Genomic DNA, 13,798 nt, shown 5'->3' with positions numbered 1-13,798 from the left:
CCAGTTGTAGTTCCTCTTAAAACAATAATCACCACCACGGAATGGTCAGCGTACTAGCCTTCGGTTCAGAGGGCCCTGGTACGATTCCTGGCTGAGTCGGAGATTTTCATCGCGTCTGTTAATTCCTGTAGATCGGGGGCTACGGGTTTGTGTTCGTATTCATACGCATCTTCAAATGTATACAACACATCACACTAAAAACAATCCCAGAAACACGCACTAGTGAATATATATCCCTCCTCATAGGGTTGGTGTTAGAAAAGGTATCCGGCCGGAAAACTAGGCTAAGTTCATACAAAGTGCTGCCCCAGGTAACTGGGAAAAGGCCAGATAGAAGAGGAGAGAGTAGTTATTAAATATTCCTCCCAGAAGCTGGGTGGATCTTCAAACAATTTCTGCTTTTAATTTTTAAGACATTGTGAAAGGCACGGCTAGCATAATGCTCGTTTGGAGCTTTATGAAGGAGGCATTTCATATTTTAAAATTTCATTCTTAATTGTTATGATTGTTCAATTATTTTTTAAAAAAATATTTCAAATTCTGTAGTGTAGATGCATTCATCTCAACTGTAACCAAGTATGCAGTTCCTTGGCTTGTCACACCTGCGCGCTGGATGTCACCACCGTCGCTGTACGCACTCCACTCAATGCTGTTGAGATAGAGCTGTCCGATATTAGTGTATTAAAGTATTTGTTACGACTGTCCTTCATGCACATTATTTCCGCACGGTCTATAGCGGGGGTGACAAGCTAATAGTTATGTGCGAAAACTCTGTAACAGTTCTCGTTGGCACAATTCATTAAAATGTTTGTGCATCAGGTTTCAATATTCGCCTCCCGATAGAGCAACAAAAATATTTCCTCTTTGGTTTCGGTAGGGTTCTGACATTTGTAGGAATCTAGGAGAATGAAGAGACGAACTATATTTATCATAAGCCATTTTCGATTGTCTCAGGAAGTTGTGGTTTTGTCGAAAAATATAGGAATTAGTAACATTTTTAGTAATTCTCTCACAAAAGGACCAAATACTAATGTGGGCTACAAAAGGGAGAAAAGGGAATTCAGAACCATTGTAATTTGGTCGGTAGAAGGTAGGTTTGAACATCGTAATTAATTATTTCATGTTTCGTGTTGAATTTTTTAAAAAAGTATTGCCTAAAAACTGCGGACTCTGTCACTATACTGAGTGGGCCGGGTAGGTCTGGCCAGCGTATAGTTAGCCGACTGACAGAACTCCAGTGGGATAAAATTATGAAACCTCCGTGTCTCTTAAGTCTATAACAAGTGAAGGGAACAAATAATATACTGCACTTATATTAGTCTGATATTCGTGGCATAGCTGGTAATGGATGAGAAACTATTTTTCTAACAATCCCTAGCCTACTACAAGGGACTAATGTCTGCCAAACTTACTGCTTGTTCTTAGGAATATTTGTATAATATGATGCACGTTCATCGTGTTCTATACATAATAGTGAATATTCAGGGAAATTATTTATTTCGTTCCAGAATACACTTTCGTAGAACTTGCAGTGAAATAATTTGTAGAGTATCATAGCTATTATTGGACACATGTTCGTTAAGAAAGACATAGGCTTTTCCCCTTTAATATACAGAGTGTCATTTGAACTGCCAATGCCAAAACTTATTTTATTAGATGTACTGATATAAAAGCTACAATAATACAGAGTATCAGTTAAGTCAGCAGTATTCACTCGTGGCTAATTCTCTTGTTCCAAGACTAAAATAAGTAGTGATGGCAAGTAGAGAAACATATATACCAACACAATAACACCGTTAGGAGTCAAGTTATCAGCTGTAATTACGTTCTGTTTGGAGATTTCCAAGAATACAAATGCCAGATTGCTCTTTTCACTCTCGTTTGCGCAGTGGTACATTTATGGCAAGGCATGCGAACTATGATATTGCACAATAGTCACGTATGTTCTTGGCTATGAGACCTCGCGTTTCTCTCAGCTGTTAGCTACTCGACTACACTATAACAAGTCTGCTGTGTCTTAATGTCTGATGTTGTGCCCTACTCCGCCATGACTGATTCATTGGTGTAGTAACCAGGGGCGCCGGGTTTGGAACATCAGTGGGGATGCTCTAATTCACAGTCAAAAAAAGAGGGGCGGAAAGGCCCCGAAAAATGTCGAAATTTCACCTCATGAAAATGCAGTTTTAGGTGTTTTTGAATGAGGTATACTTGTTGGAAAACATTAACTATTATTGTAGGCGATTTTTCAGCAATAAATGAGTGCAAACAAAAGTCCACATTAAATCCACATGAAATGTACAGGTGCGTTTTAAGCATAAACATTAAGAGATTTTACATTTTAAATACATGTGAATGAAAAGGGTCGAAGCTAAATTACTATAAATTGTGTGTGTCTAAAATCTTAAAGTAAAAACAACACAAGTCTGGTTTTCTCCTCAAATGATACCGAACTCAGTTTTTTAAAATTAAATTGCCTTGATTTTGCCGCTTACTGTTAGTATAGTAATAAAATAAGAGAAACTGAAGCCTTTAATACAAAATTTATAATCTTTATAACGGAGCGAGTTGGCCGTGCGCTTTGGGGCGCACAGTTGTGAGCATGCATTCGGGAGTTAGCAGGTTCGAACCCCACTGTCGGCAGCCCTGAAGATGGTTTTCCGTTGTTTCCCATTTTCACACCAGGCAAATGCTGGAGCTATATCTTAATTAAGGCCACGGCCGCTTCCTCCCCACTCCTAGCCCTTTCCTATCCCATCGTTGGTGCGACGTAAATAAACTTTTTTTAAATGTGGAATTTGTAATTCTCACTCATAAAGAGAGTGTTCCTACGAACAGTCGATCCATTGATGAAAATTTTTGCCAGAGTTTCAAGGTTCAGTTTACTTTTTATTTTTTGATTATGGACATGAATGATTGCGTTGTTCTTCAATTTTCCTTGCGTCATGGTACTGCACAGGTTAGTTTCCGAAAAAAAAAAGAACTTTCTGATGTAGACCCTACTTGTAAAAACGGAGATAATTAAAGCGATCTTTAGCAACTTAACTACCTCTGGAATGAATTAACCTTGATAACGTTTTGGATGAATCAGATCTAATTAATAAAATTATCCATATACCTCACTTGTGATTGAGAATAAAATAAACCAAAATGTCTTAGTGGGCTCCTCAGTCTCACCAGTGGTAATGCACGGGACAAAAATACCTTGGAATTGCTAGTGCAGAACTACGACGAATATTTAAGATTCACTTTCTTTCTTTCTTTCTTTCTTTCTTTCTTTCTTTCTTTCTTTCTTTCTATTTTCTTTTTTATCTTTCTTCCCCCTGTTTGTGATTGCTGAACACCCAAGCACACTTAGCACTCTCGGAGTCGGCGCCCCAGACAGCAACATAATTTAACATTGGCACCTTATGTCTTCATAATCGGAGCTTGCTGTTATCACATTTAGCTAGGTATGTGAATTGTGAATATTGACCTGGAATGGTGAAAGTTTGTGCCTGTGTTAGTAAACGTTTGCCGAATCTAATTCCAATGCAGAATTAGTCACTTAAGGGTGCTAAGGTTGCTTCACATTCTTAGCGTCTCCAGAGATACGGCGCATTTACCGGCCAGTTCATGTACGGTCAGGTGCACTGACTGAGGTTGTTTGTCCCTCTTACGTATTTTTCTAAGTAAAAGTACAAGGTAATTGTTGGCAGTGACACATAATACTCCTCTCAAAGTTTTCTTACATTATAAAAAGTGGTATTTCCGAATTTTAACAACTATTCTAGGTGAAACTGGTTGTAAGTTGATTAAATTGAACCTCGAAAGTGTGAAGATAAAGGAGCAAACAAAACAAGTTCATTAAAATGGTGATGTGAAGATTTGTTTCGAAGTCATGTCGTTCATTTTTTCTTAATATGAATTAGGTCATATGAAAGTTATTTTTATTTTCACTTGTTTGCGATTTTCTTTACGTTTTATGGCGATGATGGGATAGGAAGGGCCTATGAATGGGAAGGAAGCGGCCGTGGCCTTAATTAAGGTTCAGCCCCAGCATTTGCCTGGTGTGAAAATGGGAAATCACTGTAAATCATCTTCAGGGCTGCCGACAGTGGGATTCGAACGCACTATCTCCCAGATGCAAGCTCACAGCTGCGCGGCCCTAACCACACGACCAACTCGCCCGGTATGAAAATTATTATATGACAAAGCTGTTAGGTTTTAAAAGGCAGTTACTTTTATTTTTATGTATAGGTGAAGAACAATAATAAAATCAACAAATGTATCAATACAATCAAAAAGCTGTTGATGGGACTAGATTTGGAATTTACTTCCGAATGCGTTTATCCGTGCTGTCCATGACGTCCGTGGGTTTTAAACCTCCTATCGTGATGAGTGGTGCGAAGCTTGGCAATGGACTTGTCTCATAATAATTGAAGTGCGTAATTATAAAAGGGCGAAATACATCTGCTATACATAGAACAAGCAAGAACGGGATAACGGCGATAATTAGAATATTGATTATTATTATTATTATTATTATTATTATTATTATCAATGTAATTCATTGTTAAACTGCATGCGGATATTTACGGTTCCAACAGATGGAATGTTCCCTCCTCAGCTGCTGGAGTTCCGTAGCTGTAGGCTGAAAGCATTCATTCATTCATTCAATTAATACTCTCTCCCCAGGTGGTGGTTATCCGTGTCTGGGAGAAAAGAGTACTCTATTTATTCATAATGCCTGTTGTAATTGGAGAACAACTCTGTTACTAGCATGTGTCCATAAATATGAAAGGGCATGCAGTCCTGGCTGGCGCAAACTTTTGTCACTGTATTTGAAATTCAACTATCAAATCTATCTGACCTTCCTCATTTTTTGTATTTTTTTACAATTTGTTTTACGTCTCACTGACACAGGTCTTATGGCGACGAACTTCCTCTTTTGACTGGTGGGTGAACTATCCCTCTAGTTTGATCTTCCCAGGTAACTACTGACCGCACAAGAACTGACTGGTGGTTGGAAGACATAATCTCAAAATTCCATTTGTATGTCATGAAAATTGACATATACAGTATATTAGGGAACAATGCAAGTCACACGCTTGGCAGCGAGATACACACAGCTTTCAACAAGTTGGAATTAATTGATCTCCGTAGCCATAGTATGACAACCGAGAGATATTGGGCCAGGCTTCTCACCAGGGCCATCGCGTTTCAATTCCAACCCAATACTTACGGAATTTTTGAATTTAAACATTACCTCTCTGTAGTTCAGATTCTACGTAGAACTGGAGGACCGTGGCTCTGACAGACTACAAGCTTGTCTGTTTTGTTTTAGTTACCTGTTAGACGTCAAATCCAGTTAATCTGGTTTTGGTGCACAAAACGCAGTATTATTTTTATTTATTTATTTATTTATTTATTTTTTATTTATTTATCGTATGTCTTTTAGTCCCTGGAATGTCCGAGGACATGTTTGGTTCGCCTGGTACAACCCCTGTAAGGCAGACCCTCCAACGAGGGCGGGCGGCATCTGCCGTGTATGGGAATTGCGTGCTTTTTTAGTGGAGGATAGTGTTGTGTGAGGGTTGCAGGAATGTTGGTGACAGTACAAACACCCAGTCTCCGAGCCAGGGGAAATAATAATTTAAAGTTAAAATCTCCGACCCGGCTGGGACCGAACCGAAGACGACTACTCCGGCCATTCAGCTAAGAATCCGGACACAAAACTCAGTGAAATACACCGCAAAGTTACGTGACGATAATCTTTACTATACATCAAAAGAGCACCCCCTCTCCCCTAAAAACATGACATATTACCTCCCATGTTTTCTCCAGCAAACGAAGCCGAGGTCAGTATAGGAGCAATGACACATAACAATAAAACGCAATAGAGGACACGGCCAGTGGAATGATGGAGCAATAACTGTTAGTATGCCTTAGAGAGGATGAACGAGAGCCAAGACGTCAAGGCCTGGGAGTCCGAATTGACTGGTTCGTTCTCCAGTAATTTTTCGGTGGTCAAGCTGAATGAGGTTTTACCGTAGGGTTAACCTCTTACTTCAAGAAAATATTGGAGGTATTTCTTGTCTTTAGCCACAGGACACTTGCCCAAACCAAAACTTAGGGAATTACGTTGATGATGATGATGCTTGTTGTTTAAAGGCGCCTAACATCCCGTGGGAATTACGTCTACATGCTACAGTAGACTCATAATAGCGTAGTCTGTGTCTTTTACGTTTATCATAGAATAAGTGTACGGGATTGGTGATTTCGGTGAACAAAGCCCGTAAACAAATCAACATTTACGGCTGTTAAATTCACATCGTAGCATGGGGAGAGATAGTTGCCCTTTCAGTATACAGTGATTTTGTCCGCTTCCAGTGTTTGAAGTTTGAACATATATTTTCCAGATATATGACATATTTATGGGAGCCTCCGTGGCTCAGGCGGCAGCGCGTCAGCCTCTCACCGCTGGATAGCGTGGTTCAAATCCCGGTCACTCCATGTGAGATTTGTGGTGGACAAAGCGATGGCGTGACAGGTTTTTCTCCGGGTACTCCGGTTTTCCCTGTCATCTTTCATTCCAGCAACACTCCCCATTATTATTTCATAGCATTTATCAGTCATTCATCAATCACTTTGGGAGTGGAGACTCCATTGTACTAATAGCCTATATATCTTCTTCTTCGCGGGTGCGAACTGTGTCGCACATGTGGATTTGGCCCTGTTTTACGGCCGGATGCCCTTCCTGACGCCAACCCTATATGAAGGGATGTAATCACTATTGCGTGTTTCTGTGGTGGTTGGTAGTGTAGTGTGTTAATATGAAGAGGAAAGTGTTGGGACAAACACAAACACCCAGTCCCCGGGCTAGAAGAATTAATCAGAGACGATTAAAATCCCCGACCCGGCCGGGAATCGAACCCGGGACCCTCTGAACCGAAGGCCAGTACGCTGACCGTTCAGCCAACGAGTCGGACACTAATAGCCTATATATATATGGTTCATTCATTACATCCCTGACCTACCGAGATCGATAGCTGCAGTCGCTTAAATGCAGCCAGTATCCAGTATTCGGGAGATAGCGGGTTCGAACCCCACTGTCGGCAGCCCTGAAGATGGTTTTCCGTGGTTTCCCATTTTCACACCAGGCAAATGCTGGGGCTGTACCTTAATTAAGGCCACGGCAGCTTACTTCCCAGTCCTAGCCCTTTCCTGTCCCATCGTCGCCATAAGACCTGTCTGTGTCGGCCAATAGCAAAAAAAAAGAAAACTCTGACCCGGTCAAAGACTGGAGATACATGACGTATATATGAACAAAAATATTATATATTAAACAAATCAAGGTGGTCTGGTAGAACACATGTAATGTTATTATTTCTTAAGGGACGAAACAGGGAAATTGCTTATGAATTAAAGAAAAAAGTGTGTGTATTGTTTTACGCGACTGTTGGTATAGTGATCATAGTCACGGGACCTCAAGTTTCGCGCATGATCCGAACCACTGAGATGTAATTTTTTGTATCAAAAACCCCACATGTATTGTTATTCGACTAGTTTATTGCTCCCGGTTCATCATTGATCCCCAGCCCCGTATGGTAGTGTGTATATCAGCGTATCGCCAGGTCTGTGATAGTTTAATATGTAGGTCTAAGACTGAAAGAGAAGTCCCCAGAAACTCAGAAAAGTTGCTGCCCTAGAATTCGTACGACCTATCTGTGTCGGTGCGACGTAAAGAAAAAAAAAAAAATTAAAAAAAAAATTGTATGAAGATGATCTGAAGAAACAAGCCAGACTCAGGATAGCCGCTGTCGATGCCATTGTAAATTTGAACCACAGACCCCAGAACTGCGCAACTTCCTAATTCAACAATGAACCATTGCTCGCAGAAAGCTTGTAGTTTATGATTACAGTTTTGCGTAATTCGAGCTAAAATGATGTGACTTTCTGCTTCGAAAATGTCACATGTACTAATCGGGATTCAAACCACGACCACCTTGGTGAAAATGGAACCGTAACTGAACAAGCTCAGCTTGGAGGAAAACGTATGAATTCTAAAAAGACAGTTCCTTGATCGGTTTTAAAATACGCACAACCGTTGGCGGCCTTAAAAATGGTTTTTCGCGGTTTCCCCATTTTCACACCAGGCAAATGCTGGGGCTCTACTTTACTTAAGGCCACGGCCGCTAACATCACAATCCTATCATTTTCCCAACCTTGCATCGCTGAAAACCTTCGATGTGTTAGTGCGACATTAAACCGCTAGGAAATAGTGAAGTTACATTTCGAAACAAGCTTTTTTTTATTTATAAATTATATTAAATTGTATTGGGATTGTAGAATGGCGTTTGTGACTACGTCACTGCTAACTTTATTACTGATTTCATTTTCAGACAAAGTACACTTACCGCAGAAACCAGTGACTCGTAACATTGATAAACAGTGGCTGTACAGCCTTGACCACGTCCCACTGATTTCCATTCTGCTTTCGAGTAAAACGTTAAAAATATATCACTTAATAATCAATAAAAGCTGTGTATATATTTATCGTATAAACAAAATCAAGACATTTTCACAAACCTTTCCTTTGTGCCACAGCGTGCTTTAAATATGAAGTCGAAAGGAACACTCCTTATCTACATCTTGATAGAAAAGAGTGCATATTCCTGCTGATTGTGGTCATGTGGTTTTGATATAATATGGACTACAATTTACAAATCACATACTCATTTGTAACATTTTGCCGACGATTTATGTTCAGATCGAGATCGCTTAGCGGACACACACACACACACACACACACACACACACACACACACACACACACACACACACACACACACACACACACACACACTATTTTGGCCTATTCTCAGTTACAGGCTTTTTTAAATAATAATAATAATAATAATAATAATAATAATAATAATAATAATAATAAATCTACATAATATAATATATTATTATTATAAGTAAATTTATTCTTCTTTAAATTGATTCTTCCTTTTGGTAGCATTTTAAATAATTGCACTAACTCCTTGTTAATCATCAGCACAGCTCCTTATTGCAACAAATGTAACCAATTTGAGTGTTTGTGTGATACTTAGGGAATGTATATTGTTTTGATGTATTTATGTTTATAATGTGTAAGATTTCAAACTTTAGATTTTAGTTTAATTTTCTCCTTATTTTGTTCGTGATGATTGTTGTGTGTATTGCTCTCAATATAGATGCTAAATAATGGGGCTCATTTGCCTCAGTGACAAATTTTAACCAGTAAATAATTCAGTCCGCCTCTGTGGTGTAGTGGTTAGTGTGATTAGCTGCCACCCCCGGAGGCCCGGGTTCGCTTCCCGGCTCTGCCACGAAATTTGAAAAGTGGTACGAGGGCTGGAACGGGGTCCACTCAGCCTCGGGAGGTCAACTGAGTAGAGGTGGGTTCGATTCCCACCTCAGCCATCCTGGAAGTGGTTTTCCGTGGTTTCCCACTTCTCCTCCAGGCGAATGCCGGTATGGTACCTAACTTAAGGCCACGGCCGCTTCCTTCCCTCATCCTTGCCTATCCCTTCCAATCTTCCCATCCCTCCACAAGGCCCCTGTTCAGCATAGCAGGTGAGGCCGCCTGGGCGAGGTACTGGTCATACTCCCCAGTTGTATCCCCAGACCAAGAGTCTGAAACTACAGGACACTGCCCTTGAGGCGGTAGAGGTGGGATCCCTCGCTAAGTCCGAGGGAAAAACCGAACCTGGAGGGTAAACAGATGATGATGATGATGATGAAATAATTCAATTCAATAAATAGAAATCACAGACACTTAAATCGGGGAATGAGGGTGGGGGGGGGGGCGGGGGTGGAAAAGTCCACAACTAATTATTCGCTCATCGAACACCTGTTCTATTGCATGCATTGACTAGGCCTACTTAATTGTATGGACAGTGGCGTTATCCTGTAGGAGGTAGGCATACTGGTTTTCTTCCAAATTCAGCATTTCAGAAAATGACTACAGTATGTTTTGCACATAACGATCCATGTTAACTGGATCATAAAATAAAATAGAGCCATTCTGTGTGCAGTAATGCCACACCAAACATTGATTTTCTGATCGTGAAGAGGAATTTCATGCCCCACGAGGATTGTCGGTGTCCCAATAGCCTACCATTAATTCTGAGAATATATATATACCCACTTAGATGGAACTAAGAAATTGTAGCGGCGCATATCAGAAGCCCTAGCGAATACTGTACATAAGTTGAAACTAATAATTCCAATATTATTCCAAAGTAAATTTTATTCTCCTTTGAAGTATTACTACATCCATATCATTACCAAGAATCAGGGCATCCGCTAAAATCTGTGGCTTGGTTCTAAAAGGGCCAATGTCATTTTTATCGAAATTGAGGTATAACTGATATAAACGCGTTTTATCCTGGCTTGCGATATGTTAAAAGGGCCAATGTCCCTGTTAAGTACTAAACGAACAGCTAACGTTTAATTAAATAAGCCCTTGCCAATAATGTTAGATTACCAATAAAGATTAGAGACCTGGCAAATTTTAAATAATACAATGGAAAAAATTAGCATTTAACAAGGCGACTTCCACAAAGAAAGTATAAAGTTATTTAAATATGGTTGTTGAAAAAAAAATGGAAAACTATAAGCAAAACTTCAAAAGCTCATAGCTCAAAAACAGGTTTTTTGACATTAGCCCTTTTAGAACCAAGGCACAGAAATATTCACTAGAGGTGGAAAGATGTCCATCATTTTAATTCGAAAGATGACTCACCAAATTGTACAACTTACCCCATCTGGTACACCGACGTTTCCTGCATTTTCCACTATCCCCTTAAGCATCTCGCTAGGCACATATACATTTTCAAAATAAAAGTGTGGTACCATTTTGCTGTCTCTCCCTATTCCTACTTTTACTCGTGATAAATGTGAGACACAAGCAGTGAGCTCTGAAGTACTGACCGAATACTTTTCGACGTACTGTATTGACATATTTTTCAACATTTGTTTCAATTCTGAGCTGTACAGAGACTCGCAAGTTGGGAGGGTAGACAAGATAATCGTGTAGGAACAAACAGGTGAAGGGGCTATAATTTAAATATAGTATCCTATATTTTTATTGTCTAACAGACCACACTGCACAAGTTGAAGGGTAACAGGAGAGAAAGAAGGTTAAAATAGGTGCCGTTACTTACAGTAACTGAAAACAAAATATACGTCATTCAAATTCTACTTTTTACCTATGATTCATGCAGGTATTTGATTTTGTTCATTTGCCGTCCATGAATCTACCCACCCCAGGGTCTGCATATAGAAAACATTATGCCAAATTTTATTTCCAGGAGTCTTCGTGGTAAGCAACTTATTTTTATTCTGTTGAGAGTTTTGTAACGAGGACTGGTTTGAGGGGAGATAAATACCATTCTATGGAAACTTAGTGTCATAAAATAACAGTTATTAGTTACATATACATTAGTGTTTACAAGAAAAAAGCATTGCCGATTTCACAAGAAAGGAAACATTCTGCGCGTGTGTTCATAACAGCACTTTTGTATATGTACACCAACACTTGCTAATGGGCCTCCCGACGACTTCAAAGACTTGGCCATTTTTATTTGTGACTTCATGCAGGCTTGAAAAATTTCGTTTGGTAAGCAATAAGGCCTGTTTCTTATTTCGAACTCCGCAGGTAATTTATTGACATTTTATTTCATTTTAGAATACTATGACACAGTTAAAAAAAGAGTAAGCTTGCAGTTTATGGAACTATCGACCTCCAGTCGGAATCTAATCCATTTCAAACATATTACATGCATTGAACGGGATTAAAGCCTCAGTCGCCTTGGTGGGAAGCCAAATACAATGTCATCCTGCCATTATACCCACCTTTCAGGGAGGACTGTTGATTTCGTGATCGTTAGGCACGGGACCTCCAGTTTTTTACATGAAATCTGAACCACAGGGACACGATTTTACATTTTTAAATCCTGTAGGATCCCGTGTGCTTGTGACTAGCCCAGATCCATTTCTGGTGAGACACAATGACAGTGCAGGAAAGTAATGGGAAACTATCTCACTCTTCATTTCTCTATTGTACCTCTTCATTGAGGCTATTTATGACAGCTGACGCTGAAGCTGTGGAGTGTCTCACCAGCCTTCGGGCTGAAGATTCAACATACGTGTTTGCGGTCGTTTGTGTGAGAAGCCAGTGTCGTCACTGTGTTATCACAACCTACGTTACGAACAGTACTCATATTCAGTTCTCCTCATCCACAGGAAATAATATCATGAGTCGTAACTATACGATTACATCTAAGAAGGGGGCATTCTCTAGTCGTCACCACCGATTTCGCTCAAATTTGTAGAACATGCAGGGCTTGGCTAGAAATGAAAGTACCCAAAGTGGGAAATCCAGATGGCCAAGCGTATAGAAAATAAAAAGGAAAAGAAAAATGTTGACGCGGCTCTCGCACCGTATAAGCCACTTACGTTAGCACGCACGCCGAGCAGTAGTTGGCGTAGCGTGAAGAGCTCGGAATAATAATTCGATGGTCGTGGGTTCGACTCCCGGTGTGGAGTTTTCTCAAGTTTTACATTATTCATTTTCCAATTGAGTAAAGCGGTGAAGAGTTTGATTTATTTATTTAAAAGCAAAAGGCATATAGGACGTAATTTTTTAATGAGCACATAATTGTAGATATTGTACAAAGTCTTTTCGTACGCGCTTTAATTACAATCCCTCGTTGAAAAGTCTGACAATGAAATCGCAATTTTTTACCTTTTCTATGCCTTTTGCGTATAAATAAATAAATAAATAAATAAATTCATTATTTAATTCATTAATAAAATGAATTATTTACCTCTTTGCTTAATTGGAAAATGAATAATATAAAAGTTGAGAGACAAACAAAAAACAAAAACAGAAAAACAAAATAAAAATTCTCCACACCGGGAGTCGAACCCACGACCATCGAATTACTATTCCGAGCTTTTACCGCTACTCCAACTACTGCTCGGCATGCGCACTAACGTAAGTGGCTTATACGGTGCGAGAGCCGCGTCAACATTTTTATTTTTATTTTCTATACGCTTGGCCATCTGGAGTTCCCATTTCGGGTACTTTCATTTCTAGCCAAGCCATGCATGTTCTATAAATTTAAGCGAAATCGGTGGTGACGAGTAGGCAATGCCCCCTTGTAAGTCGTATTCACTAGGTTACAGATAGCCATTTAAAACTGATAGACACGAAAGAGTGCAATCTGCTTTGAGCAAGATCTTGCAAGAAAGCCCATATCTCTAGAAAGAGACGTCACATGAAAGTGTGATCAACTCCATTCTAATCGGCATGAAAATCTTTCTGATTCAAGCCATTTTCTGAAGTGTTCAATTAATGTTAAGTTGGTGTATTTTTATTTTACTTTTTTATATTTTTGGCCAGTGATTAAACGCTGCACTAATAGGCCTAAATGAAAGGCTTCCGGCGGCGCAAGAGTGGGAATATGCTAGGATTGGGAAAGCAGCGGCCTTGTCCTTACTTAAGGTACAGTCCTAGTATTATCCTGTTGTGAAAAAATCGGAAACAACGGAAAACCATTTTCATGGCTGCCAACAGTAGGGTTCGAACCCACCATTTTCCGAATGCGAGCTCGTTGTTGTGTGGCCCTAACTGCTCAGCCAACCCGATCCGGGAAGTTACTGAACGGGAGGGCTCTAATTCCAATACATTAATTGCCTGGGAAATGAGTGTAGGGGTCGCGCAGGTGTGAGCTTGCATTCGGAAGATAGTGGGTTCGAACCCCAC

General features: G+C 39.9%; 1 protein-coding gene across 8 annotated transcripts in view; it reads left to right on the top strand.

Moving 5' to 3' along the window:
- LOC136864525 (CAP-Gly domain-containing linker protein 1) overlaps window positions 1–13,798 on the top strand; it is a 958,550-nt gene that overhangs the window by 342,459 nt on the left and 602,293 nt on the right. The gene's annotated exons all lie outside the window — the stretch shown is intronic.

This window comes from Anabrus simplex, chromosome 2, assembly GCF_040414725.1.
Source record: "Anabrus simplex isolate iqAnaSimp1 chromosome 2, ASM4041472v1, whole genome shotgun sequence".
Classification (NCBI taxonomy): Eukaryota; Metazoa; Arthropoda; class Insecta; order Orthoptera; family Tettigoniidae; genus Anabrus; species Anabrus simplex.
The sequence above is the reverse complement of the archived record's forward strand: the minus strand, read 5'-3'. Positions and strand labels throughout refer to the sequence as shown.